The sequence below is a fragment of the Engystomops pustulosus genome, chromosome 1 (genome assembly GCF_040894005.1).
Source record: "Engystomops pustulosus chromosome 1, aEngPut4.maternal, whole genome shotgun sequence".
Lineage (NCBI taxonomy): Eukaryota > Metazoa > Chordata > Amphibia > Anura > Leptodactylidae > Engystomops > Engystomops pustulosus.
The window spans coordinates 301,165,401-301,190,237 of record NC_092411.1 but is presented as its reverse complement, the minus strand read 5'-3'; positions in this window follow the sequence as shown (position 1 = coordinate 301,190,237).

Below are 24,837 nucleotides of genomic sequence, written 5' to 3'. Positions count from 1 at the left end.
ATTTACAGCGCTTTTAGGTGCAAGATGATTGGCATACTAAATAGCTAAATATAGAGAGTGCAAAGGTGCAATATACAAATATGCATACATAGATATATGTTATATGAGACACAATAAAAAACCAATATGCATGAAGGTAAATACTAGAAAGCTGGATATTAAGAGTGCAAAAAAGTGCAAGGTGCTAGTAGTTCAAAAACGCTGAATATGTAAAGTTCATAACTAACAGTTTTAAATTAAAAAACAAGAGCATGATGGATAAGGAGGCACATGCAGGGGGCGACACAGATAACCACTATAATATAAAAACTAAGTGAGAACAAAACTGCTTGGTAGGGAACTCCAAAACAGTCTAAGCATGGTCAGAAGTGGCGAAACAGAATGAGCCATATACAATTCTCAGGGATGCAGTCTCACAATTTGAGAGTGACGTTGTAATAGTCCATCTAGTTGTTGTGTTGGAATAACGCACATAAAGGTTCATACCCTATAGAGAAGTCCCGGCTGATTGCTCACAGTGCAAAATGTTATAATTGGCACAGGGGTAATGGGCCAAAGGTAAGTACAACTGCCAGGCTTTAAGGTTGTGGATCCTCTGGACCACTGCGGATGATGACACAAGCCACTACCTGGGACCGGAGTCTAAGTGGTACCCGGTTTTCACCAGAGCCCGCCGCAAAGCAGGATGGTCTTTCTGCGGCGTGGTGCCACCAGGTCATTCCACAGACGTGAATTGTCCGCAGTGGCAGCCAAGGTCGAGGTACAGAAACGGCAGGCAATCTCGTAGTCGGGGACAGGCAGGTGGTCAGGACGGGCAGCACAGGATCGGAGTCAGAGACGTAGCAATAGGTCAAAGGAAGGCAAGAAAGGAGCGAAGTCAAAGGCAGAACCAGGGTCACAACGGGAATACACAGAAACAGCACAAGGCATAAACGAAGCTTTCTCTAGGGCACTAAGCACAAAGATCTGGCAGGGATCACAGGAAGAGGCAGGATTAAATAGATTACCTGGAATGGCCAGCGCCAATTAATGGCGCGCTGGCCTTTTAAATCTGCAGAAATCTTGGAGTCGGCCGAAGATGATGGAGCAGCCGCGGCGGGGAGCGCAGAAGCCGGAGCAGGAGCCGTTAGGACGAAGGATCAATATTGACGAGATGAGTGGATGAATGATCTGGAAGGTAAGTAGTCCATCCTGGTCTTCAGAAGGGATAAGTGGATATATTGCCTGGAGGGTAAGTGATTCATCTTGATCTTCAGAAGATATTCAGGGATAAAGAGGAACTCAGTCACAATGGATGGCTAATTGATATCTGGTACAAAAATATTGAAAAGTGCAAGCATAATATTAGTTCAAAAGAACAATATATTATCTTATAAGCGGCTCAATTCATGGAGAAGTGAAGGTGAAGGGCGTGCATGGTGTGAATGGAATAATATGGAAATATGTGAAAAAAGGGGGTGAAAGAAATTTATATAAAAAAATGTGACAGTGGAGATGTATCCTATGTCCCCTCATGCAGCCCCTTATTCTGAACCTGTTTGTGGTATTTCTCTCAGGTTCACTTTAGGAGAATTGAACTGAATAAATAAGGTTTCATAAAGAGTACAAAATATTGCTTGGTGTAGATAACCATAATGAACTTTGATCGGTTATTAATAGAGATGAGCGAGTATACTCGTCCGAGCTTGATGCTCGTTCGAGTATTAAGGTACTCGAAACGGCTCGTTGCTCGGACGAGTATTTCCCCTGCTCGAGATCGAGCATTTAATTTAAAAAACACAGTGAAGAACAGTGAAGAAAAGAATAAAAACAGTGAACACAGTGACCACAGGATCATTTAAGTGAAAAACACAGTGAAAAACACAGTGAAGAATAGATTACAGATGTTCGGCACATCTGCTTACTTGTCGGGAGATACGCGCGGAACGGTGCGAACAAAATAGCATGTGAAGAACACATTGAAGAACACGGTAAGCAGGACAGAGACACCAGGGAGCAGCACAGAGACACCGGGGAGCAGCACAGAGACACCGGGGAGCAGCACAGAGACACCGGGGAGCAGCACAGAGACACCGGGGAGCAGCACAGAGACACCGGGGAGCAGCACAGAGACACCTGGGCAGCGGCAGGCACGGAGACTTCGGGCAGCGGCAGGCACGGAGACATCGGGCAGCGGCAGGCACGGAGACACTGGGGCAGCGGCAGGCACGGATACACTGGGGCAGCGGCAGGCACGGATACACTGGGCAGCGGCAGGCACGGAGACATCAAGCAGCAGCAGGCACGGAGACATCGGGCAGCGGCAGGCACGGAGACATCGGGCAGCGGCAGGCACGGAGACACTGGGGCAGCGGCAGGCACGGAGACACTGGGGCAGCGGCAGGCACGGAGACTTCGGGCAGCGGCAGGCACGGAGACTCCGGGGCAGCGACAGGCACGGAGACACTGGGGCAGCGGCAGGCACGGAGACACTGGGGCAGCGGCAGGCATGGAGACACTGGGGCAGCGGCACACACGGAGGCACCGGGGCAGCGACATGCACGGAGGCACCGGGGCAGCGACAGGCGCGGAGACATTGGTGTAGCGGCACAGAGACATCGGGAAGGGCAGAGAGACAGAGAGATCGGGGAGACTTCAGTGGAAGAAGAGGAGCGGATCCCGGGACAGCGTATCTCCCGACAAGTAAGCAGATGTGCCGAACATCTGCAATCTATTCTTCACTGTGTTCTTTACTGTGTTTTTCACTTAAATGATCCTGTGTTCACTGTGTTCACTGTGTTCACTGTTTTTATTCTATTCTTCACTGTTCTTCACATCTGCTAACTTGTCGGGAGATAATATACGCGCGGAACAGTGAAGAATAGATTGCAGATGTTTGCATACATCTGCTAACTTATCAGAAGACATTCTATTTCAGTTAATTAACACATTTTATTCCCGAACCATGGTCCCTTTGAAAAATGCTCGAGTCTCCCATTGACTTCAATGGGGCTCGTTATTCGAGACGAGCACTCGAGCATCAGGAAAAGTTCGTCTCGAATAACGAGCACCCGAGCATTTTAGTGCTCGCTCATCTCTAGTTATTAAGGTTCTTAATTACAGAACTTATGATTAGTATCAAGGAATAATAACGATAAAAAGTAGCTTGTGCCCCTGGCACTTATTGGGAAAATCAATAAGGGACTTTTCACACGTCAAGATGACCTCATCATTATTGCCTTATAAAAACCTAAGCCACATGTTGTTGCAAATCGCTAATTATTAAATATAGCTAAGCAGAAACTGACCAATTGTTATGGTATTATCTAATGGTTCGATGAAGCTGTCCAATGATTGTAAGGCAACTTAGCATGTAAACGCCCTTCTTTTGGGTATATAACACGATGCTACGCACCAATAAAAGTAGAGTTTTATTCTGAGAATTATTCTGTGTTCTTGTGTGAAATTCTCTGCCAGCTTGTGATTATCCTGAATTTGGATCCTCTCCAATATACTGATTGGTCCCCCTTGAGGACAAACACCCAGATCTAACAAATGGCGCTACCAACTTTGGGGCAGTTGTTAACAGATTGACTTCAGTACTGCAGACCCGGCATTGCAAACAGGCTCTCGGCAGCGGAAACACAGACTTAAGTTCACCGGTGACAAGGTAAGAAGCTAATTCTTACAATCTTACTCTGTGTTCCCCCTACTCATAGTCTGTCAGCCGGATTTATGGTATGTTATAGATAACTCTTTTTTCTTTTTGCCCAATATTTTTTTGGCAAAGAACCATAGAATATCCCTGAGATAATCATATAGGTATATTGGAGAAGGTATATCTTAAATGCTGCTACTATATGATTTTTTTTGTTTTGTCTGTCTGTTTTGAATGCGGTGTGCATGATATCAGTCTACCTTGAAGGCAGCTCCCTGCCAGAAAGACTAACCTCTTCCAGGTGAACAGACGCCCCTGCTGGCTGGCCTAAGTTGCTGATTATTGTCACTTCTCGCGGACTGTTAGCTGGAGTCGGAAGGATTGTCTGATCCTGTCTCACACTACACAACGTACAACCCATACATGTTTCCAGAATACTTGGAAAGACCTTTCATTATTATGATTTGTGTAGCATTACTGTGCTTTACACTCTGGCTGATGAATAAGATTTACAAATATGCTGAGTTTACTTTAGAGCCATTTGTTTTGTTTTTCGCCCGGGAGCCTAGGGGATTTAGTGACGTGACTCTGGTGTAGTCACTTGGCCAAGTCACAAATCATATTTTATGGCCCGCACACCCACACACTGAAATACACCATCGCGCTAAGTTATAAAGAAGTGGGTAGAAGTTGTGGGACAGCAGTAGATAAGCGACCAGGTTGGTTGTGGCTCTAGGACGCATATAGGACGCATTGAGAAGCAGCCAGGTAGCTGGGCACAGGTAGCTAAGGAAATGAAACAAGAGGGGGATTGGGAAAAAGAAGAAACCCCTAAGGGAATTAGATACAGGAAGAAAGCTAAAATTCTCACCACCATATCAGCCAGGTGCCCCAGTCCAACCCCTTTTTACAGTCTCCACCCAGCAAGGGCCAGAAGGATGGACCTGTGTGTGTGGTCAACAGAACCCGGATTGGAGGGAAACTTGTTCCGCCTGTGGGAGACCCAAGCCCAGAGTTCATACACGACTTTACCCCGTCCTGTTTAAACAAAATAGTGTACGCATTAAGGAGGAGGGGGAGTCTTCCCAAGGAGCCCACACCATAGATCAGACAGGGGAACAGTCAGGGGGGGCAGGTGATGAAGCAGATGGAGAAGAGGAAGAGGACACCACCTTCAAAAAGTTGCCAGGGACATCAACTCACTCAAAACCAAAAGTCAAAATAACTACTACTACAACCTCACAATATAAGCCATGGTCCCCAAGGGACCAGATGTCATTACTCTCACAGGCCCCTACCCACTAGAGGAGCAAATGGCATTTTATAGGTGGATGTCCTATCTCCATGAATCATTTTCATGTACATGGATGGATTTTGAGGCCATAGTTAGCTAGGGGAAGCCAGACTACAATCAGTAATGGATGTGATAAATCAAGCAGGGAGGACATTTGGGTCTTGGGATGCATATATCCGTAGTTCAGGGTCAGGAGATCATTTTTTTGAGGACTACTGGACTGGTGCAAGCAAAGAGTGCAGGAGTCCTCAAACATAAAGATTTGGGATTTGATCAGGAAGGTGATGCCGGACAAAGGCTTTTCCATAATGCCTTTATAAAAGGCCTAAAGCCACAAATTAGACAAAGAGTGCAAGCCTCCAAACCTGAATGGAGGACTTGTAAAATTGAGCATTTAGTAAAAACCGCAAAAGGAGTAGAACTGGACATGCACAATAAGCCGGTTCAGATACAGTATACAGCATAAGCCACCCAAAATGTTAACACAAAAATTGCTCAGATTAGGGAACGCCGCAAGAAATTCATATGTTTCAATTGCGGCAAACGTGGCCATGTTCAGAGGGTTTGTAGGCTTCCCAAGAAAGTCTGTGAAGGTCCTCAGGAGACTCCAAATATAGCCTCCACAGGACAACAGTAGGACACCGGCAACCCCGTACATGTAAATCCCCTAAGGTGGCCTCAAATTCAGGGCCTCAGGAGGTAATCCCAGTATACCTTCCATTCCTGGTGGATACGGTGGCAGCCAGAACAGTTATCCGCCAGGAACATGTAAACCCACTTGATATCTCAGAAGAAACCCTGTATACACAGGGATTCAAGGGATTAGTGCAGGAATGCCAATTGACTAAACCACTGCCACTAAAACTAGCTGACCATACATGTTTAACCAGGTTAATAGTTAGTGACATATCACCCGTCAATTTATTAGGCTGTGATGTACTGCAAGTCATACAGGCACACGTCATTTACAGACCGGACGGTACTGTAGCATTAAAATCAGGAATCTCAGAGGAGGAGCTCTGCAAGGTCCTAGCGTGTTTACACATACCAGACATTAATATCAAATCAGAAGATGATGAGGCGTTACAAAATGTGCCAGAGGAATTATGGGCCAAATCTAAAACTGATATTGGCCACATGACCGTGCCTCCAGTAATGATTACACGTAAACCAGGTGCGAAGTCCCCACAGATTAAGCAGTACCCATTGAGCATGGCTCAAGAGGAAGCCATTTGCAAAAACATTAAAGCTCTTATAGCCTCAGGAGCCATAAAACCCACAAAGTCTATCGCAAATACACCTTTGTTTCCCATTAAAAAGAAAGGGAAAAAGGTAAAGCCAGTTACATACAGGATGGTTCATGATTTGAGGGCCATCAATGCAGTTACTGAACTACTTACAACCGTAGTGCCCAACCCCCACACCATCCTAGCACAAATACCCACCACGGCAGTTTACTTTACAGTTATAGACCTTGCAAATGCCTTCTTTTTTGTACCTTTACACCCTGACTGTCAGTATTTGTTTGCATTTACCTTTGGGGGTCAGCAATATACTTGGTTGGTATTACAACAGGGAGCCCATAATTCTCCTACCCTGTATACTGCTGCCTTGCAACTTGTTTTGCAGAATTGGACCTTTCCTCATGCTGAGATAGTTCTACTTCAGTATGTGGATGATCTACTTCTATGTGTCCCCTCGAGGCAAGTATGCTGTGAAGCTACTGTCTCCCTACTTCAAGATCTTGCAAACAACGGCTGCAAAGCATCCAAAGACAAGTTAAAGTTCTGTCAACTTAAAGTTGTGTTTTTGGGGTCACTGTATCTAAGCTGGAGCTCGCCATCTCACTGATGAGAGGAAAAGAGCAATTGAATCATTAAACCCACCCACGGGAGTACAGCAACTTTGTACCTTCTTGGGTTTAGTGTCGTATTGCAGACCCTGGATCCGCTCTACGTCCATTGTCCATCTTCATGCAAACACTGTATGACTGTTTGGGAACGCAGCCTTTCCAACTCACTTCAGAAGCTCTGGATTGCTTCTACTGACTTAGATTGGCAATTGTTTCAGCTCCAGCTCCAGGTACTCCCGATTACACAAAGATGTTTTCACTATACTACACCGAAATGAGAGGACATTCTACAGGTGTTCTAGTCCAGAAACATGGCCATCAAAATAGTGGCTTACTATTCTGCAAGACTAGATTCAGTTGCTAGGGGTGCGCCCTCTTGTGTTAGAGCGGTGGCTGCTGTTTCAGTACTCTTACACAAAGCTTCTGAAATCATACTAGATTATGCAGTGACGGTTTACACCCCACACAATTTACATAGCATTCTTAACCAAGTATAGCCAAAACATCTCTCCATGGCTAGACAGCTAAGACTACAGTGTGCATTACTCATGCCACCTAATGTTACCTTAAAAAGATGTTTGACATTGAATCCTGCCACCCTAATTCCCATCAGCGAGGAAGATGCAATGTCAAAGGGAGGAGAAGGTCAAGGAAATTCCCTGTTTTTAAATTCTTTAACACCAGAAGAACTTCAAAATTCCCAATGTGAACATGATTGTTTGGCCATCATGGCCCAAGAAACCTCAGGTTTTTCACATGTTTTTGATGTGCCATTGTGTAATCCCGATTTCAAGTACTTTGTAGATGGATCAAGGCGCATCGGAGAAGATGGACGGTTCTACACTGGGTATGCAGTGGTCACACAACAGGAGGTAGTAAAAGCTGAACCACTCCCTCCTCATATGTCAGCACAGGAGGCTGAGTTGAAGGCACTCATTGAAGCACTCAGAGAGGCAACAGGTAAAAGGTGCAACATATACACCGATTCCCGATATTCCTTCGGGGTTGCCCACGACTTTATCCCTATATGGAAAGCCAGGGACTTTCTCACCTCCTCAGGCAGCTCAGTAAAACATGGGAATCTTAATAAACAACTCATGGAAGCACTGTTACTTCCCCAAGAGGTAGCCATAGTGAAAGTGAAGGCACACACTAAGCTAGATACTGACGAAGTACGAGGCAATGATAGGGCAGACAAAGCAGCTAAAGACTCGGCCAGAAAACCAAGGGTGGCAGAGATCCCGGATATATCACAGATTATGGTAAGTACCGAGCATAACCAAGTATTTGACTTCAGTATTTTACAAGCTCTAACTCGGCAAACCACCGGGGAAGAGGAGAGTCTGGTCAAAGGCTGGCTCTAGGGAAGAGTCTGGTCTGTAGAAGTTGGGAGAGAGAATATGCCTACCCAGGTCTATGTATCTTATGATGGCTCAAGCGGCCCATGGTCCGACCCACCTATCCAAGAACGCCATGTGCTCTTTAGTGGACAAACAATGGTTTGCACTAGGTTTTACCACAGTAGCAACCAGTTTTTCACAGGCATGTTTAACATGTGTTCGCTACAATCCAGGTAGTGCAGTAAAGGTTCCCCAAAAACACACACAAAGCCACAGCTAGAGCAACTGCCAAGAAACTGATGTCCGAAGTTTTCTGTAGGTTTGGTCTCCCAGAAACTATAGAGTCAGATAGAGGGAGCCATTTTACTGCAGAAATAATGCAGAACACCATGCAGATGTTGGGGGTTACACAGGCTCTACACACGCCATATCACCCACAAGCCAGCGGGAAGGTAGAAAGGTTAAATGGCACTTTGAAATTAAAAATTCAAAAAGCAAGTGAAGAAATAGGAAAACCTTGCACAGAATGTTGCCATTAGCCCTGTATTCCATCAGGTACACTCCCAATAGGAAGACAGGACTGTCCCCTTTTGAGATTCTGTTTGGGTCAGCACCTAGGCTAGGCCTATACTTCCAACAGACCCTGCAGTTACAATGTGATAACCTCACTAGCCATGTCCAGAGCCTCCACAGGAAACTCTTCTCTGTGCATAAACAAGTATATGATTCTATTCCAGATCTAGAGAGCCGAGAAGGAACCCACTCTCTCCACCCGGGAGATTAGGTGGTAGTAAAGAGACATACCAGGAAACCACTGGAGCCGAGATTCGACGGTCCATTCCAAGTCCTCCTCACCACAGCAACTGCAGTGAAACTCGAAGGGAAGCCAAATTGTAAATTGTAAATTATAGACATCTCACAGGGTCTAGGGGAGCAGTAACATATTTGTGTAACCAGGCCAGGAAATGAGTCCATAGCCTTGTGCGACCACGGGCAACTGGGTATCGGTAGGTAGCAAGAAGCCAGTCGGTTTCAGATGGGAAGGCTTGTTACGGGCACAGGAAGTGCAGGATCCCACAAGGTCCTGAACAGTAGTAGCGGGAGATGAGGGCCATGGAGCGTTACACCCCAGGGTGCTCAGCCAGGCTCAAAGAATGTCCCCAAGCTTAAACATCCTTCCGCAGAGCAGGTTGAACATAAGTCTTGCTGGGTGGAAGCTGCTGAAGATCCACTAGGGCAGCAACAACCAGTTGCTCGGGAGGAATAATATGCCAAGGAGTCGGTTTTTCTCCAATCGGAGGCACGAGAGAGGGCATCCGCCTTGACATTCTCCTTTGCAAGACAAAAATGAATCAAAAGATTAAAACTTGAGAAGAACGACCAGCGGGCTTGTTGAGGATTAAGGAAGCATCTACTTCCAGGTGGAAAGGCTTCTCTATATCAGGCCGTAATAGAACTGAGGCTGATGCAAAGGCAGACTTCAATTTACAGAAGGCTTTTTCAGCCGCCGGGGGCCAGAGACGGGGATTAGCGCCCTTCTTCAATAGGAGCTACAATAGGAGACACTAGAGAGGAAAAATCCGGGATAAATTGTCGATAATAATTTGTAAAGCCCAGGAACCTCTGGATAGCATGTAAACATACTGTGCGTGGCCATTAAAGAAACCACAGACAACTTGGCTGGATCCATCTGTAGACCCCTGTCAGAGATGATGTAGGATGAGGTGGGACTCTCATTATGGAAAGCACCGACTTGCATGGATATCGACGCTATCGTACCGGATCAGAGAGGATTTGTCCGCTAACCGAGGAGATAACCAGAGGCTTGTCGAGTAGGACCGCTTGGGATGTGATACCGGAAAACCAGTGCAGCATACATGACGTTTCCTGCAGAGCCGGAGTCCAAAAAGGCAGAGACCTGGGTCTTGTTGCCGGTGCTAATGCTGAGAAGCACCGTAATCATCAGACGTGGAGAAGATTTATTTACACCTAGGGACGCTTCTCCCAAGAATCCTAGGTGCCAGCGTTTCCCAGACGCTGGGGACGGATAGGACAAGACCCAAGAAAGTGCTCAGGACTGGCACAAAAAAGGCAGAGGTTTCCCTGACATCTTCTTATACGATAGAGAAGTAGGTGAAAAAAACACAGGTATATAGGTGCGCGCTGCCCCTAGAGTTAAAATGTAACAGTAAAGTCCAAGATGTGTGTTAAAGGCTTTATTTTTATGGACGACACATTTCGAGGACGAATTGTCCCCTTCCTCAGGTCCAAAGGCAACATACACTAAAATACATTGAACAAAATAAAAAGGTATCATAAATAAGTAGGTACAAAGAAAAGCGTAAAATTGTGGTGGCGAATAGAAAAGTGAAACCAAATCAGAAATACATATGGGATATAAAAAACCACTCCAAAATTAACTTAGATAAAATGCATAAATAATAGAACAGATAAATAAAGAACCTTCATATATGCAATATTTGACGATACATGAAATTAGACCAATACTGGATACAACGAGTATACAGTCAGATAGAATGCATAAATATTGGAACAGATAAATAAAGGACCTGAACATATGCAATATTAGATGATACATAAAATGATGATATAGACTGGATACAATGTATTGAATGTAATAGGCAGTAAAAAAATACAGTAAAAAAAATAAATAAATAAAATAAAAAAAAAAACCAAACAAAAAAAAATTATATATATATATATATATATATATATATATATAAATATATTTATATATATATATATATGTAAAAATATAAGTAATAGAATAAATATATGTGTAATGGGTATACTGTGATATGAGGGGAAAAATTATATATGATATGATGGTGGTGGTCATGGTATGGTAGTGGGAGGGGTAGTCATATAAGGGAAAAGGGGGGGTTAAATGAGATGTGGAGAGCAGGCTTACCTGGATGCAATGTAGAGACTCACATATGCTCGGCTGGGGTGGGATCTAATAGACCTAGTCCTGTGGTCTTGGATAAAATGCCTGAGTGGGGAAGATGGCATCACAGTTAGTAAATAGATACATGAATGGATCTAAGGAAAGTTCTTAGGGGGGGTGAATGGGGGAAGCAGTTACCTTAAGTAGTTGGTGAGCCGGTTTAGAAGGGCTGCGCCACCGTAGTGAGGCAAGAGAGAGGCCGATCTGCAGGGAGGATAGGGATATATAAATAAAGCAATAAACGAGGGGGCTAGAGGGTGGTGTGCAAAAGTGGCATGAACCAGGAAGGCTGAAACTTACCACTGGTGGAATATGGGGTGTGAGTCTTGCTGCACGCCAGAGTATAACAGCGGCGTAGGGGACTTCCCGGGTTTATATGCGAGAGCCAAACAATAAAATAATTTTAAAAAAATGTTCATTTGTTGACAGCAGCCCGCTCGTTGATTCCCAGATTATGGAAGACTACCAGAGCCCCAACCCTGACGAGCTGGTTTGAGGAAATTCTCCACCTTCAAAAAATGGAAGACTTGACTGCTGAGTCCAAAAAAACACACGATAAATACTTAAAGATATGGGCCCCTTGGTTAGCCTTTAAAGAATCATCAGCATTCCTAAATACATCAGAAGATTAACAGAAACACTCTATTCAAGCTCTCATTGTATCAGGTTAATCTAACACTTGACCAGATTCCCACTCCCCTACCTTCTAAGACCAACACTTCCCTTACCCCCCTAGCCCTTTCACCCTCCCTTATTTCCCTATCATGTTCAATTTTTCTTTCTTTTTCTATGACTCTGTTACGTATGTTAACAAAATTGTTGAATAGTATTATGACTGTTATATCTCAAGCTATAAAAGGTACATTGTGCCATAAAATGTTATCTACTTGTTATAACTTCTAAATAAAGCGAGATTGATAAATAAAAAAAAAAATAAAAAATGTTCATTTGGCCGGAGCCAAATAAAGAAAAAAAAATTTGAATGGCAATTTTGATGGAATTAGATGAGAAGTTAGTGGAGAATGGGGGAGTTGATTGATATGGGGATATGTGGCTGGATAGTGTGTGCAAAAGGATGGAGGATGGCCAGATTGGGAATGGATGATGGCATATATTGGGACATGAGGATTAAAAGGATAGAAGCTATATTACAGATCAACAAAGGTTGTATTATAAATTTATAGTGTCTGCCAGGTGGTTGTATGGTGGACATGTGAATGAGAATGAAAATAAAAATAAAGACAGACTAGAGGAGCCATCTGTACAGGCAGCAGCCGTTTTTTGATACTCCAAAAACAGAAAAATAAATTAAAATAATAGAAAAAATAATTAAAAGTACGGCTGCTGTATGGGCATATGTCAACGGAAAATATGCCCAGAGTCCAGAAAAACGGGGTTTGTGCATAATGCCGGACCCACCGGTGATCGGTCTGAAGTGCCCAACCACTAGATGATGGGACTAGATGACTTGATGGGACATCAATTCTTGTATCTTCTTCTTTGTATTCTCTTTCTGTCCCTGTATATCCTGGATGGCATGCCTTCAGACTCTTTCGAAGCACTCGTTCAGGCCATTGGGACTTAGTAGATGGTTTCTTCTATTTGAGCCTTGTTGGGGCCAGTATATTTTTTAGGGTAGGTGCCCTTCTAAAGGTAATTTTCGGTTTGTCTGGTAAGGGATTCGAAATATGGAGGACCTTCTGCAGGATGTTCCAATGTTTGGTGAGTATTTTTCTGATGATGTTATGGTCTATGTAGTGTACATGGTAATGAAATTGGCATTCCAGTAGGTGTTAGAGGTCTTAGTACGACTGCTGGGGGCCAGACAATCCTTCTGTGTAAGGGCCTGGGATTTTTTGAAAGCATCTTTGAGAACTTGGGGAGGGTACCCTTTCTGTGTAAATCTGTCTCTTAGGAGTTTGGACTGTGTTTTGAAGGTGTCAGATTCGTACAGTTTCTTCGGACTCGCGTGGCTATATGGTATGTTGCGCAGCCACTTTTTGTAATGTGAACTGGTGAAATCAAGGAAGCTGTTCACGTCAACCTTTTTGAAAAAGGTTGGGGTGGTGAGACCAGTGAGTTGGGGGTTAACAGAAATCAAAAGATCTAAGTATTCGATGTTCAAGGGAGAGATGTTGGCCGTGAGTCTGATGCCCCAGGAATTGGTATTGATTTGTTCAGTGAAGTGATGTGCCTGTGTTTCGGTTCCTTCCCAAACGATGAAAAGATCATCTATATAGCATTTAAAAAAATATGAGATTCTGGGAGAAGGATGGGTTTTTCAATAGATGTTCTTTTTCGAATGCCCCCATAAATAGGTTGGCATAACTGGGGGCAAACCTGGTTCCCATGGCCGTCCCCTTGATTTGTCTATAAATTTCAGATTCAAATGAGAAAGTATTATGCTCCAGAATGAATCTGATGCGGTCCTGAACAAATTGGGTCTGTTCGGGTGGCATGGACGGGTCTGCTGCTAGTGTGTCTGATATGGCCTGAATGCCTAAATCATGAGAAATATTTGTGTACAAAGCAGTTACTTCCATGGTCATGAGGAGATAATTGGGTTGCCACTGAATTTGCTCCAACGCAATACGCTCCTGGGAGGACAGTCTGGCTCTGTTCACGTCCATAGGCTCCTCTGCAGATGACACAATTGGAGGCAGGAAAAACGGAGCCAGGCGAGGTAGACGTCGTGGGCAAACTTGGGGTTGTTCGTGACGTAGCTCCTCGGTATGCTCTCTGAACCTCCCGTCAATCCGAGTGGCCAAGGTGATGAGACCACTCAGGGTAGACGGCAGATAACAAACGGTCAATGCGTTCTTAACTTGGGGCGAGAGACCCTTCCTGAAGGTTGCGGACAGGGCTGCATCGTTCCAGATGAGTTCCGGGGCTAGGGTATGAAACTGGATAGAATACTCTCCCACGTAGGAATTCCCCTGGCGCAGATTCAACAGCACAGTCTCAGCAGAGGAGGCCTGAGCCGGTTCTTCAAAAATGGACCGGAACTCCATCAGAAATGCAGCAAATGAAGCAATAACCAGGTCGTTTCTGTTCTGAAGAGGGGTAGCCCAAGGCAGAGTTTTCCTGGAGAGTAGGCTGATTGTGAATGCCACCTTGGATCAATCCGTGACGAATTGAGATGGCATGAGTTCTGGGTTATAAAGCCCTTGCACATCTTGGGATCACCATTATACTTGCCAGGCATAGACAGCCATAGCCTAGGTTCAGGCGGCAGGAAGACAAGCCAGAGTAGCATGAGTCGCAGGAGCAGCCTCCGGATCCTGATGCTCGGTAGCTAGCAGTTGTTGCAGCATGGCGGTGACTTGTTCCAGCTGATGATGCTGCGCAGCAATCTGCCGGGATTGGTGGATCCCGATGGTGGCAAGATCGGGCCTACTGTGAGGTGGAACCTCGGTGGGATACATGGCCGGATCTTACTGTCAGGCTCAGAGGTTGTGGACCCTCTGAACCTCTGCGGAAGATGACACAAGCCACTACCTAGTACCGGAATCTAAGTGGCACCCAGTTTTCATCAGAGCCTGCCGCAAAGCGGGTTGTACTTGCTGGAGCGTGATATCACCAGGTCGTTCCACAGGCGTGACTTGTTGGCAGTGGCAGCCAAGGTCGAGGTACAGAAACGGCAGGCAATCTCGTAGTTGGAGACAGGCAGGAGGTCAGGGCAGGCAGCACAGGATCGGAGGCAAAGCCATAGAAACAGGTCAGGGCAAAGGAGCGATGTCCGAAACGGAGCCGGGGTCACAACAGAAATTCTCACAAACAGTGCTAAGCATAAAGCAGCTTCAAGGCTCATGCCACAAAGATCCGGCAAGGCAGGAAGGAAAGTGCTGGATTTTTAAAGGTGGAGTTGTTCAGCCAGTGCACCAATCAGCGGTGCGCTGGCCCTTAAAATTTCCTGAAGATTCTGCACGCGCACGGAGCTCGGATGTGGATCCGGAACGGGTAGAAGTGAGTTGCGCCTACAAACCCCAGACGACACGTGAGAGCCTGTGACCTGCGATATGGGTTGCGGGACCACCCGTGACAAATGTCTATGTGTATGAGAAATAAGTAAAAATTATAGACACGTTGTGCTCCAGTCACATTACACTTTGATCTGAATGCTTTTGGGTGACATTCTGTGTCCACCCAGGACCGTATGTGCAGCTCTTTTGTCTGGAAGGTGCTACATTCTTTTATTGTTTTATATTTACTATGTGAATCTCCCTGGTTAAGCTGCACTCCCCTACTACAAAGTGGATAAATTGGACATTACTTGTGCAATGATATTAAAGGAAACCTACCACTTGAAGTGGCAGGTTTAAGATGGAAATACCGAGCACCAGCTCAGGGTGAGCTGGTGCCGGAGCTTATTTTTGTTAGTGTTTTAAACCGCTGTATCGCGGTTTAAAACACTTTTTAAACTTTATAGCCGAAGCTGCTTTGGCGCAGGGAGGTACGCGCTCGGCGCTTACCATGCGCGCGGCTCTCCTTCACTTCCTATGTAGCCGCGCGCACGGTCGCGTGCATGGTAAGTGCTGAGCGCGTACCTCCCTGCGCCGAAGCAGCTTCGGCTATAAAGTTTAAAAAGTGTTTTAAACTGCGATACAGTGGTTTAAAACACTAACAAAAATAAGCTCCGGCACCAGCTCACCCTGAGCTGGTGCTCGGTATTTCCATCTTAAACCTGCCACTTCAAGTGGTAGATTTCCTTTAACTGTTGGCGACCAAAAACGGTTAATATTGTATTTATGTTCAAGCTATGCATCTTCCTCCCTTGGATCAATCCGTGACGAATTGAGATGGCATGAGTTCTATATGCAGGGAGCACTGGGTTATAAAGCCCCTGCACATCTTGGGATCACCATTATACTTGCCAGGCATAGACAGCCATAGCCTAGGTTCAGGCGGCAGGAAGACAAGCCAGAGTAGCATGAGTCGCAGGAGCAGCCTCCGGATCCTGATGCTCGGTAGCTAGCAGATGTTGCAGCATGGCGGTGACTTGCTCCAGCTGATGATGCTACGCAGCAATCTGCCGGGATTGGTGGATCACGATGGTGGCAAGATCTGGCCTCCTGTGAGGTGGAACCTCGGTGGGATACATGGCCGGATCTTACTGTCAGGCTCAGAGGTTGTGGACCCTCTGAACCTCTGCGGAAGATGACACAAGCCACTACCTAGTACCGGAATCTAAGTGGCACCCAGTTTTCACCAGAGCCCGCCGCAAAGCGGGTTGTACTTGCTGGAGCGTGATATCACCAGGTCGTTCCACAGGCGTGACTTGTTGGCAGTGGCAGCCAAGGTCGAGGTACAGAAACGGCAGGCAATCTCGTAGTTGGAGACAGGCAGGAGGTCAGGGCAGGCAGCACAGGATTGGAGGCAAAGCCGTAGAAACAGGTAAGGGCAAAGGAGCGATGTCCGAAACGGAGCCGGGGGTCACAACAGAAATTCTCACAAACAGTGCTAAGCATAAAGCAGCTTCAAGGCTCATGCCACAAAGATCCGGCAAGGCAGGAAGGAAAGTGCTGGATTTTTAAAGGTGGAGTTGTTCAGCCAGTGCACCAATCAGCGGTGCGCTGGCCCTTTAAATTTCCTGAAGATTCCGCACACGCACAGAGCTTGGATGTGGATCCGGAACGGGTAGAAGTGAGTTGCGCCTACAAACCCCGGGCGACACGGGTGAGCCTGTGACCTGCGATATGGGTTGCGGGACCACCCGTGACAAACGTCTATGTGTATGAGACATAAGGAAGAAATAATAGACACGTTGTGCTCCAGTCACATTACACTTTGTTCTGAATGCTTTTGGGTGACATTCTGCGTCCACCCAGGACCGTATGTGCAGCTCTTTTGTCTGGAAGGTGCTACATTCTTTTATTGTTTTATATTTACTATGTGAATCTCCCTGGTTAAGTTGCACTCCACTACCACAAAGTGGATAAATTGGACATTACTTGTGCAATGATATTAAAGGAAACCTACCACTTGAAGTGGCAGGTTTAAGATGGAAATACCGAGCACCAGCTCAGGGTGAACTGGTGCCGGAGCTTATTTTTGTTAGTGTTTTAAACCGCTGTATCGCGGTTTAAAACACTTTTTAAACTTTATAGCCGAAGCTGCTTCGGCGCAGGGAGGTACGCGCTCGGCGCTTACCATGCGCGCGGCTCTCTTTCACTTCCTATGTAGCTGCGCGCACGATCGCGCGCATGGAAAGCGCCGAGCGCGTACCTCCCTGCGCCGAAGCAGCTTCGGCTATAAAGTTTAAAAAGTGTTTTAAACCGTGATACAGCGGTTTAAAACACTAACAAAAACAAGCTCCGGCACCAGCTCACCCTGAGCTGGTGCTCGGTATTTCCATCTTAAACCTGCCACTTCAAGTGGTAGGTTTCCTTTAACTGTTGGCGACCAAAAACGGTTAATATTGTATTTATGTTCAAGCTATGCATCTTCCTCCAAGCTCCCAGGCTAGTGATTGGCTGCACCCTTATAGTCTGTTATAGAACAGACAGTCTGTAAAAGTTCTCTCTGTCAGGACTTCTGGGTCTCCATCTTAAGGTTAGGTCAGAGACCTAGAGACATGTCTGCTGCACTGTTGTAGTGCTGCTAATGCTGCAGAGCCACCCTGGCTTAGATCAAAGATACTATTAGCCAAGCTAAACCAAGGTCTGGGCCTGCGTTCCTGCAAGCTGCAGGGGCCCATTATCGCTGCAGCCGGACAATCTATATTTTTCATACACATTGATCACATTCTACCAGTTTCCTTACTGATAGATTTTTTGTTTCCTAGGCCAGGTTGGGACAATGCAGAGGAATAAATCTGTATAACACAAGGATGGATGGAAATGGTTAATTCTTCTTCTACATTTATCAAGTGTAAAGACGGATGAGGCCACAATCACCGGGGAGCAGATCCAGAATGATGTCAGATGAGATCAGACAATGTAAAATATATCCCATCATCCTGTATAAGAAGAGGGGAGGATAGCAGTCACCAGGGTGGCCCTGATCCTCCGAGTCACTGTCTCGTGTCACCATCACATCGTGCACAGGAGATTCTTCCATCATCATCTTATTCCTACAAGGAGATGTTCAGTCTCTTTCTACTGCTGCTTTTTCACTGGTTTCCTTTCACAGAATTAGTATGTGATCTCAGGATAAGAGAAGTTATAGATTTTCTGCATTACACTCACCAGGATGGAGACCTCATCATCGGGGGGCTGATAACAGTACAAAAATCTTCATATAATCTAGATCTTCCATCAGAAAACTTCTCAGATATTGGTTGTACATTGTAAGTCCTTGTCATTCTGAACATCATGTTCTGTAGTGTGAAGGAGCTCGTGTTTCTGGGGTCTCCTCTGCAGACAGTCTCCTGGTACCTACCTGCAGTGTACGGCTCCTATTATATCATCACTGATATCAGATGGGTAGGTGGTTACATCCACTCCCGGATCCCTCACATCCCTCATCAGATCAGTTCTCTGTCACCAGACACTTCATGTACAATACAGCTGCTGATCTGTGGGATCTGGATTGTTAGACCCCCCAGTCTGATATGGGGGCCTAGTCCATGGACAGCTCATTGGGGGTCATTTACTAAGGGCCCGATTCGCGTTTTCCCGACGTGTTACCCGAATATTTCCGATTTTCGTCGATTGTACCTGAATTGCCCCGGGATTGTGGTGCACGCAATCGGATTGTGGCGCACGCGATCGGATTGTGGCGCATCGGCGCCGGCATGCGCACAACGGAAATCAGGGGGCGTGGCCGAACGAAAACCCGACGTATTCGGAAAAACCGCCGCATTTAAAAACCGAAAAAGTGTCGCTTGGGGAGCGCTTACCTTCACCTGGTCCGAGGTGGTGCATTCCGGCGCGTTGAGATGACTTTCAGCGCAGCAGCGCCACCTGGTGGACGGCGGAGGAACTGCCATCATAAATCCCGGCCGGACCCGAATCCAGAGCAGAGAACGCGCCGCTGGATCGCGAATGGGCCGGGTAAGTAAATCTGCCCCATTATCTATATAGAAAAGCTAGAAAAGCTCTTTATGGTGTAAATGCACATATACAGGGGGTGCACAGTACAGGGGACATCATGTACATTGTGAGCTGTAGGGTGTAGGATCCTATGAACATGTGTTTTATCATCAGTTCATGTAACTTCCATCCTGATGTCACATCTCTGTATAATACGAGGCTGTTAAATGGAAATGTAAGGGGAAGGTATTAGGAGATCAGGAAGGGGGCACATACTTATTACTGTATTGTATAAGGTAAATCTGCAGTAATCTCTCATCTTCCTGAGGTGTGTAGTGCAGACATGTCCTCTAGTCACTCATCTGGATGTGTCTTTATCTTTATTCACAGGAAAGAGTTTGATGGATTTCTACATCCTCTGATTTTTTTCTTTGCCATTGATAATATTAATCATAATCCTGACATCTTACCCAATATTACACTGGGATACAATGTCTATGACTCGTGTCTAGATGGACGAGTGACGGTCAGTCGTGTGTTACATCTTCTGTCTGGTCCAGATAAGGTGATACCTAATTACTCCTGTCCGGGGCGTGGCCAGCTGGCTGGTGTCATTGGGGATCAGTACTCATCTACCACTATTCCCGCAGCACAGATCCTGGGACTATACGGATATCCTCAGGTACTGGATACTACAGTCATTATCTATTGGTACCAGCAGGTGCCCCATACAGGAAGCTTATGTGCCCCATCCACCCCAATCCCAGCGCACACATTACTGATCACCACTGTGACCCATATGACAATGTCACACACACTAGGAGGTTAGTCAGTGACTACAGCACAGATCCTTGGACTATACGGATATCCTCAGGTACTGGATACTGCAGTCATTATCTATTGGTACCAGCAGGTGCCCCATACAGGAAGCTTTTGTGCCCCCGTCCACCCCAATCCCAGCGCACACATTACTGATCACCACTGTGACCCATATGACAATGTCACACACACTAGGAGGTTAGTCAGTGACTACAGCACAGATCCTGGGACTATAGGGATATCCTCAGGTATTGGGTTGTGTAGACATTGTCCAGCGTGTAATATAGGTGATACAGGATTACAGTACTGGGTCGGGGTCAGACGGATCTTATCATTACACAAAATTATATCTGTATTCTCTGCATTCATATCACTTTTTAATGTTATATATCTGGTAATTCCCTTTGTATTGTACATGTCTGTATCTTTCTCTAACATTTGACCCTAACCCTAACCCTCTGTCCTGATTTAATGTTTAAGGAGTTTACTTTTGCATGTTTAGAAATCTTCCCACATGTGTTACGGCTCCTAGATTCATTGTTGTACAAGCTAAACTAGGGCCGGGTATCTTGTCCTCACTATGTATATACCGTGCCGGGTTTATCTTAATAAACGTTGGGATGTCTATCTTGGCTGTAGAGTGGTGGATCCTCTTTTCAGTATTGAGACCTCTGGTGGTCCTGAACCTTCGCTCTGACAGCACACTAGCCACAGGCAAGGCAAGGCTGTGCAATATAGTCTTCAGGTGTCTCCTACATAGAAAATAACTACACTCTATGATTACGTCTAGTGTTACTGCAAAAACGGTTAATCAACAAATAAACCTGAACAAACAAAGTGTCCTTGGTTGCAGGAGTGAACTATTGGTAATATATTGGAATGTGGCAGCCATGTAGTGTGTTAGTTATATTGACAGCCCATTCTGTTCCTGGTGGTATAATTATGACTAGAGATGAGCGAACATACTCGTCCAAGCTTGATGCTTGTTCGAGCATTAACGTACTCGAAACTGCTCGTTGCTCGGACAAATATTTCGCCAGCTCGAGAAAATGGCATCTCCCGCCGTTTTGATTTTTGGCGGCCAGAAACAGAGCCAATCACAAGCCAGGAGTCTCTGCACTCCACCCAGCATGACGTGGTACCCTTACACGTGACACACATATCCATCTCAAACACCTAAGTGGGACAATTTATAAGGGGTTTGATTGAATTAGGCACAGTCTGCTATTTCTTTTTTTTTTTCAAAACTAAAACTCATCAGGCACAGCACAAAATCCTGTTGTGTGCTGTCAGTGTAGGTTAGAAACTAGCCATAGCAATAGGATAGCATCGTTTTGTAAAAAAAAAAAAAACTAAAAAAAATTTTACAGTTTACACTTTAATTTTGAAAATGTTGAACCCGAGGGCTAGGGGTAGAGGACGAGGACGTGGGCGTCCAACTACTGCAGGGGTCAGAGGCCGTGGTCCGGGGCGGGGTGAGACACTACCTGCTGATGAGGGAGCAGGGGAACGCTACAGAACTGCACTCCCTAGGTTCATGTCTGAAGTTACTGGGACTCGTGGTAGAGCACTGTTGAGGCCAGAACAGTGCGGTGATGTCGTGGATTCCGGACAATGCTTCTAGCCATTTGTCCACCAGTCAGTCTTCCACGCAGTCCACCCATGTCACCGAAATCAACACTCCTCCAGCTCCTCAGCCTCCTTCCCCCCAGTCTGCCCCCTCCCAGGAAGGAGGTAGGGAAAAGGGAAAACAACAGAGGACGGCGCCTCGGGTGATAACGTCAGGTAATCGGCAGATGTATAGAAATGATCTAGGGTGCTCACCTTTAGTCTCTCTTGGAGTCAAGCAAATGAGATAGTTAGAGTAGGTTCACATCCAAGGTTCGATGGTCTCCAGGTACAGACTGGTGCAGTCTTCAGAGGTAGGTATATTGCTAGGGTAGGCAACTAGAGAGAGCAGGTCTCACAACTTCAAAACACCGGACACCACTAAGGGGCGGTAAAACAATGCATATGGAAAAAGGGGGAAAAAACTGAAGTACACGTGGAGCGCTTACAGTGCCACTACCCAGAGAGGAAGAATTCTTCCAAGATACCAAGAGGAGTATTATCAAAATAGTAATTTATTTACCTTTTTAAAAATAAAGTTCCAGATTACAACAAGTCCTATATAACGCGTTTCGGGTCCACGACCCTTTTTCAAATAACGGACAGAGCAATAAAATACAAATGCAGTTATGATGTTATATATAGGGTAAAAAAGACTTACATGTATACAGGTGTGCCATACCATAATACGATGTACGCGCCTTGAGCGCTTCAGAAAACCCGCGAAAACGTTGAAACAATTGATTATGCTTATATAATGTTTGACCCCCCTGGGCCTAAATGAGAGTCTGGAGAATGTTGTCTAATCTTTTATATTTTAGAATAATCCATTTGACCTTACTAATATATACACCCTCTTCTTTTTACTATATATATTTTTTATTGTATTTATTGTAATAATTTTATATTATATTTTATACTTATATTTATATTGGAAATTTCCAATATATATAAATTTGATGTAGATACCTAATTATCTATTATTTATCTATGTAAGCATAATCATTTGTTGTTAATTTTACCACATCCTGTTGCTTCACCCACTCCAGTGCGGTCCGGTAAAGTACCGATATACACATCAATACGTTACCTGGGTTACGTCTTCCAGTGTAAGGTCCGACTGGTCTACCACGCGCCCGGCGTCCGTGCAGCCACTGCGCATGCGCATGACATTGCCGGCGCCCGCAGAGCTACTGCGCAGGCGCATGACCCCACCGGCACCCGCTGGCAAAGTTTTGCGGGTTTTCTGAAGCGCTCAAGGCGCGTACATCGTATTATGGTATGGCACACCTGTATACATGTAAGTCTTTTTTACCCTATATATAACATCACAACTGCATTTGTATTTTATTGCTCTGTCCGTTATTTGAAAAAGGGTCGTGGACCCGAAACACGTTATATAGGACTTGTTGTAATCTGGAACTTTATTTTTAAAAAGGTAAATAAATTACTATTTTGATAATACTCCTCTTGGTATCTAGGAAGAATTCTTCTTCTCTGGGTAGTGGCACTGTAAGCGCTCCAGGTGTACTTCAGTTTTTTCCCCCTTTTTCCATATGCATCCCAGGAAAATTTGGCATTTGAACCGGCATACTCTGAGGAACTGTTTTCTGGACCCTTCCCACAGTCACAAACCACTCTTCCGGTTGCTACTGAGCTCTTTTCCGATGCCCAGGTTTTCCACCTGTCGCAGTCTGTGGGTGATGATGACATTGTTGACGTAGTGGAAGAAGTGTGTGAAGAGGTGTCGGACGATGAGGAGACACGGTTGTCAGACAGTGGTGAAGTTGTTGTCAGGGCAGGAAGTCCGAGGGGGGAGCAGACTGAGGGATCGGAGGATGATGAGGTGACAGACCCAAGCTGGGTTGATATGCCGGGTGAACACAGTGCTTCTGAGACGGAGGCGAGTCCTATACCAGAACAGGTTGGAAGAGGCAGTGGTGGGGCCAGACGGAGAGGCAGGGCCAGAGCTGGTGCATCAGCGCCAAATGTTTCACGTAGTGAACCTCCCGTGGCGAGGGCTAGATTTTCAGAAGTCTGGAGGTTCTTTAAAGAAACACCGGATGACCGACAGACTGTGGTGTGCAACCTGTGCCAAGCCAGGATCAGCAGGGGTTCCACCACTACTAGCTTAACTACCACCAGTATGCGCAGGCATATGAATGCTAAACACCCCACTCAATGGCACCAAGCCCGTTCACCTCCGGTCGGGCACACCACTGCTCCTTCCCCTGTGTCATCTGGCGGCAGCCGCCCCTCGGTATTCTTCTCGAAACGTCCTTCTCGAAATGTCATGGCGGCAGACGCCCCTCGGTATTCGGTCCCCAGCCAATACCTTCCCCCGCCCCCCGGCGGCATGATCGTGGCACCCAGGAGACGGCCGGCTCCCCTGCTGATGACCCGAGCAGCAGCCGTGCTCAGTGCAGTGGATTGAGGTATGGAGAAGAGGCTCCCGTGGTCCGGAGGAGGGGGAGAGCGATATCGCCCTCGGTACCGGCCGATGGGCAGGGCCGGCAGACAGGGAGCAGGAGGATCAGCGACCGCGCCGCAGAGTCACCGGAAGTGGGGCTCCGGCAGCCATCTTGGGAAAGGCAGCAGGCGAGGGCACTTTCGGTTTCGGGGGCGGGTACAGGAAGTCCCGCCCCTAGTCCCTTCAACGATGACGCGGACTCTGAGTCCGACAGCGGAGTAGAGGAGGCCCGGGCTCCAGCTCCTGCACGGCACCAGAGGAACACCAGGAGGGGTGTGCGTCGATCAGGAGCGGATCGCTGTGGCGTCGATCAGCAACAGGAGGCGGGTCCAGCCGCAGGCGGCCCAGTGCACCGTGAATCCGGAACCGGGACAGACATACCGATGCACGCTACGCCCGCAGCCGCAGGCGCCGCTGCGCGGTCAGGTGAGGTCACCACCGGTGCATCCACGGGTTCAGTGGGGACAGCTGACATTGGAGAGGGTTAATAACTTGTTGGTTAGTCTACAGCAGTTTTTGGGTGTGGGGCAGGTTGCGGGAGTGGGTTCACCAGTCACAGTATGGCAGCAAGGAGGCGGGCAGGGGGGGCAGGGCATAGGTGGGGTTCGGTCTGGGGTTCAAGGAGAGAGGCTGTGTGGGGGGGCTGGGGCTGTGGTGCCGGCGGTGGCGCCAGCAACAGCAGTGGCATTGCCAACGGCAGTAGCACAGCCAGCGGCGGCTACGGCGCCAGCAGCAGTTGCGCCGCCGGCGGTTGAAGGCATCGGTAGTTGCGGGGAAGCTGGTAGATGATGTACGTTTAGCAGATGGGGCAAAGGGGGAAGTTTATGTGTGTTATGGGGGGCCGCTGGGGGAACATTTGAAGCCGGAGGTGAAGGA